The sequence below is a fragment of the Piliocolobus tephrosceles genome, chromosome 9, assembly GCF_002776525.5.
Source record: "Piliocolobus tephrosceles isolate RC106 chromosome 9, ASM277652v3, whole genome shotgun sequence".
NCBI lineage: Eukaryota > Metazoa > Chordata > Mammalia > Primates > Cercopithecidae > Piliocolobus > Piliocolobus tephrosceles.
This window is the reverse complement of record NC_045442.1, coordinates 59,192,486-59,198,544: the sequence shown is the minus strand read 5'-3', so window position 1 is coordinate 59,198,544 and position 6,059 is coordinate 59,192,486. Positions and strand designations below refer to the sequence as shown.

The 6,059-nt window shown below is 41.9% G+C and overlaps 1 pseudogene across 1 annotated transcript; it reads right to left on the bottom strand.

Annotated features, from left to right (window-relative positions):
* Positions 1 to 1,804: 1,804 nt before the first annotated feature.
* LOC111537957 lies at positions 1,805 to 3,566 on the bottom strand (annotated as a pseudogene). Its single transcript, XR_002730162.1, has one exon. The product of XR_002730162.1 is annotated as a 40S ribosomal protein S3a pseudogene (transcript).
* Positions 3,567 to 6,059: the final 2,493 nt, after the last annotated feature.

The window sequence follows — 6,059 nt, the reverse complement described above, 5'->3', positions numbered from 1 at the left end:
ATAGAAAGGAAAAAGGCCAGCCTATACAACCTTTTAGGAAAATGAATTCCATTTCAGTTTCTAAAAATCACTACACCATGAAAAGTTCCACAAATACAAACCACAGGGCTTATATGAAAAATGGTATTAGGGCATAGCACTTTAAAACTTCACCAGTGACACATTTAAAAACAGTGGGTTTACACATAAACATTTAAGAAATATAATAAACACTACAAACAAATATGGCACTTTACCTTGAGGAAGACTCAAAGTGTGCTTGTGGAACTGGGCCTCAGAAGGGTTGCGGTTTGTGATTTGACTTCCTGTGAAAGTAAGGGCTATCTGGAATAGAGGGAAAAGAAGGTGGGTTATCTGGAAGGTGGGCTATCTGGAATCATAGGGAAAGGAAATATGGATGGGTGTAGTTCAATGTCACTGTGAAAGACTATCTATTGGAGGTGTATGTGTGTGCTTTATGTGTTTCCCTGCAGCTTGGTTCAAGAGGTGCAGTTTTCTGCGTTCATTTTCTTGCAGAATGAATTGCCCCCTGAGCAAATAATATATTATATTGGAACAAATTTGCATGTTCAAAACTAACAGCTGAATTGACTTGTACACCAAGAGATTCTTCAAATCAAAACTTTCTAAAACCAGTGAAACCATAGGATTTCAGAAACCAATTCTAGAACATTAAGGATTTGGCATATCTGTTGAATTGGTATCATGTGACTTGATCCATTATTTCTCACATTCTCTCCCAGAGGATAAATAAAAGTAGCAATTTAGCCCCTTTAGATTGAGTCCCATGACAGATTGTTGTAAATGTGTTCCAAATGTACAAGCTCCAGAAATTACTTAGTCCTGGAAAATTGCTGCTTATCCCTGGGCCACTGTAGTCTGCTTTCCTGTATGCAACCTGAGTTAGGAGTCTACCTAAGTATTCCAGTCATGCCTTTCCAACCTTTAGCAGGTGGCTGGATTTTTCAAGTCAGCTGAAAAAATTTTGGTCAACTGAAAAATTCTCATAGTCTTGTGTTCCTACTGTTTAAACTAAGTTAAGCTGAAGTTTTCTGTGATATCCAGTAAGCCAGAAGCCACTACTGTCAACTATAGGGAGAGGGGTTTACTTAAAAGGTATACAGGGGTGACCACTAATTGATTTGAGTTCAAATTATTTCTGATGCTTAAAAACCTCAGGGATTTTATTTATTTTTTTTCCCCAAACTTATCAAGATAATATGAGGACTAAGAAATGTAAAGAATGGGGGGAAGGGAGGTACCTGGAGGGGGACACCTGTAATTCCCCCACCCAGAGGTGATCGTGGTTATTGGCTTGCTTCTGACAAATCTTTTCTATGTATGCCAATCTACAGAGCATAGATCATTATATAAAAATTGGCATACTGTTTTTTCTGTCAGCATATCAATATGCCAAACACTTAAACTGAACATTTCTAATAGCTTCATAGTCCCACACAGATTTATCATCACAAAACCATGGGCAAGCAATGTAAGTCTGTATCCCTCCATTGTGAATTGTGAGCCTATTTGTCATTGCCAGCCTTTCAATAAATGAGCCTGCCTTTCAAATATCCAACCAATACCTCAAGTACTGTATTCAACCAACTTTAAAGACCAAGACAAGTGCCATTCTGGAATTTACCGCAATGCCCAAAATGTGGATATTTCAAATAGATGAAAATTACCTAAGAATGAAAACTGGTCTATGACCCTCTTGCCCCACTTAACATCTTGCTGCCTCCATAGAGTTTTATTTAGTTTCAACACTGAAACCAAAGGATTTTGTGGCAATGTTTAACTTTTTTTTTCTTGTCCAATCACCAGCTTAATGGAATGTTTAATATCCTTCTGTTTCTTCTGTTAACATCTGGCCTTCCCTGAACAGCCATCTCCTCCTAAGAATAGGGAAATATCTGATATCAGGCCCTCCAAAAGATCTATTAGTGGCAACGAAGACCCTGGGACTTAATAACACTCTGAATAGCAAGACTTTTCTTTAGGGAATTTCCTTGGAGGAAGCCTAGGGCTAATTGTTGTTTGGTTCTTCCAGTCAACCAAATCAAGAGTCCCTTCCTGGAAACTACCTTTGCGCATCCCTTAGGAGGCTTTGGTCCCTGAGCCCTATCCCACTCCCTAATTAACCTGTCTCCTTTGTCTTCCTGTACATACTGGAATCTGTGTTTGGCAATTTTAAAGACATTCTCATTTGTATTCTTGATTCCTTCACCCTTTATCCTTCTGTCATATCTGGACTACCCCTCCCACTTTTTTCTTTTTTCTTTTTTTCACAAATAGCACTTTTTATTTGACACTATTTGAAGTCTGAACTTTAAACAGATTCTTGGACTGGTGGTTCATATGCATCAGCTCGTTCCACTTTAGCACCTGTCTCGTCCCCAGTGGCTTTTCCAGAACTCCTGCCTTCACCATGAAGCTCCATGAGCTTTCCCAATTCAAACCTGGGATTCTTCAGCAGTTTTACTTTTCTAACGAAGACACCATGGAGAGGATAAATAGATTGGCAAGCCTTTTCTATGTCTTTTCCAGTGCTGTCTGGAATCAATTTATTGACCACTTCTTTCAAGTCATTTGTCTGCACCTCTCGGGTCATGATTTCCATCATCTTCTTCTGGATTTGGCGGACCTGTTGGTACTGAGCATAAGAGGTCTTCCGTATCTGATTGTTGCGTTTTTTAGTCAAACCAACACAGAACAGATGAAGCAAGTAACCATCAGTAGTCTTGACATCAACATGAGCTTCAATCATTGTCTGCCACTTTTTGACCATGGAATACATTTTGTCACAGGTAAGATCCACGCCATGGAAGTTAGGCAGTTTTCGTCCTGAACATCTTCAGTAATCAGCTTGAATTTTCTAAACGCAATTTCATCATTCTGCAAATCAGCAAGACTCACTTAAAACATACAACGCTTGAGACCATCAGATGCAATTTTGGTTCCTTGGGTCCTGGTGATGTCTTTCCAATATTTCTTATATTGGACATAGCAGGTGCTTTCACATCATACCAATCTTTCTTAGAAAATGGATCAGCCACTTTCTTCTTGGCTCCCTTTTTGCCACCTTTCGTAAGGTGCTTGTTCTTGCCAACCACCATGGGCTGGTCAGAGAGTCAAAAGGGCCTTCCCACTTTTTTCTAATGTAGTGCGCCCACATTAGAGAAACAGGCTAAGACCACAAAAACTAAACTCGCCTTCACTTGGATTCTTTTGGCCCTAACTTTGAGGGCTTATTCCAAATATTTTCCATTCCTCAAGTCCGGAACCTGATCTTGGCCCCTTCATCTTTAGGAAATAAAAAGCTAATCCACTTGAGCCTCCCTCAAATTTCATCTCATATTGTCCTACTGTATGATTCTGACCAAGATTACTTACCTCCCTTAATTCCATGCCTTTGTTCCTGCTGTTCTAGAAATACAGCCAGGTGTACTGGCTCACGCCTGTAATCCCAGCACTTCGGGAGGCCCAAGCGGGTGGATCATGAGGTCAGGAGTTCCAGACCAGCCTGGCCAACAAAGTGAAACCCTGTCTCTACTAAAAGTACAAAAATTAGCTGGGCGTGGTGGCGCATGCCTGTAGTCCCAGCTACTAGGGAGGCTGAGGCAGGAGAATCACTTGAACCGGGCAGGCGGAGGTTGTGGTGAGCCGAGATCGCACCACTGCACTCCAGCCTGGGCAACAGAGCTAGACTCCATCTAAAAAAAGAAAAAAGAGAGAGAAATACCTAGAAAGTCATTTCCCCATTCTTTGATCCCAGACACTTTAATGGAGGTGAGAAGTATACCAGCTACTTTGTATTTTTAGTAGCATAAGGCAAGATGTTTATAAACCACTCTTACTATGAGACATTTACCAGCATCCAACTAAGGACTTTTTTTTTTTTTTTTTTTGAGAGACATTTTCTACTCCTGTCTTCCCGGCTGGGTGCCGTGGTGGGGTTTTGGGTCACTGCAACCTCCGCTTCCCAGGCTGAAGCGATTCTCCTGCCTCAGCCTCCCGAGTAGCTGGGATTACAGGGGCCCACCACTACCACCCGGCTAATTTTTGTATTTCTAGTAGAGATGGGGTTTCACCATGTTAGCCAGGCTGGTTTTGAACTACTGACCTCAAATGATCCACCTGCCTCAGCCTCCCAAAGTGCTGGGATTACAGGCAGGAGCCACTGTGCCCAGCCTTTATTAACTCTTTGTGGCCCACCACACCTCCTTCCCAGGTCCTGAGCAAACATCAAGTTGATTCTTTTCTAAAGAAATTGGTATTGGTTCAGGCCTGCTTTGGCTGCCAAATTCTCCAGATCAGCAAACCCTTCTCCCCGGCTAGACCAAGTCTTGCTAATGATAGCTTTCAGCCTAACCTCCAGGCACTTCCAGGCCCACTAAGGGTCAACCTTCTTGAGATTAAACCCAGGCAGCAAAACCTGAAAGGTCCTATCAGACAGGAAACTAGTATGCAAGACTACAGTTCCTGCCTGCACTAACCTGGCCCAGGCTTCTTAAAGACACTTTCTTTTTGAATTAGTTTTCCATATCTATTCTAGACAGGAAGTCAAGTAACACCTCAACAGATTCATTCTTCCATGTCAGTCATTGGCACGGCCTAGCCTTGAGTCGACACCATAATACCCTTCCTGGCTAATGGACCCAACAAGAACCAGAAGTTTCTTACTGTCCACCAGATGGCAGTGTTGGTTAGCAGTAGCTCTGAAAAGGACCAGATTGCACCTGGGATACAACAAATAATCTGAGGATGCCCTTTATGCTTTTTTTAAACAGCCACGCCATCCACTCCCAGAGATCTTTGATTAGACTACATTGGGATTATGACACAATATAATGATATTAAAATTAAACACTTTTGATCTTTACATAACCTATGATTTAGAATGAATCAATAAATAACAGCTACTATTAGTTTACACCCTGATGCTTCAAATAGGTTATAAACACCCTGTGGCAGACTGCCTCACACAAGTATTCATCTTAATCATTTTCAAATAAGATTCTAACCACAACTGCTCACAAATGAAGGGTTACCATTAAAAATGGACATGAAGCTTTTTTCTATTGAGTGTAAAAACAAACTCAAGTCTCACCAGATGGTCTCTGAATAAAGAAAAACCAGGCCAGTCGTGGTAGCTCATGCCTGTAATCCCAGCACTTTTGGAGGTTGAGGCAGGAGGATCACTTCAGGCCAGGAGTTCAAGACCAGCCTGGGCAACATAGTGAAATTCCAACTCTACAAAAAATTAAAAAATTAGGTGTGGTGGCACACCTGTAGTCCTTGGTACTCAGGAGGCTGAGGTAGGAGGATCCCTTGAGCCCAGGAGATCAACGCTGCAGTGAACCATGATTGACCCACTGTACTTCAACCTGGGCAACCGTGAGACCATCTCAAAAAATAAAATGACCTTTAAAAAAAAAAAAAAGAAAAACCAACACTTTTTTTCTCTCAACTAACTCTCAGTACTTCACTTCTAACACCAGATGTGAGTTTTTTTCCCCACACATCAATTCTGTGGTAGGTGATCCTACAAATTTAACTCAACTCTGGCTCTACCTACCTGGAGGTTAAGGGCTTGGTCCCACAAGACTACCCTTAATTCAGACCCAACCACAAGTCCCAGGTTCGACCTGTTATTCTGACCAACCAGCTGTAAATCTGAGGGTCCCACAACACTCCCCACTGCTGCCTAACCCCTTTGGATTGAATCCTTTGCTTGAATGGCTCAGGGAAACATCTTATTTACATTTAACCATTTATTATGAAAGTACTTATCAGAACAGCTAGATGGGAGACAGACATAGGGCAGGGGCATGGGGTTTCTGTGTCCTCTCAGGGCACACCAGCTCCACATGTTCAGTAACATGGACGCTCTAAGAATCATGTAGTTCAGGGATTTTTATGGAGACTTAATCATATGGGCATAATCAATTGTAACTCAATCTGCAGCCTCTCTCCCCTTCCAAAGGGTGGGGTGGGGCTGAAAGTTTTAAGCTTCTGATCATGGGTTGGTCTTTGTGGTGACCAGTCCCTATCCA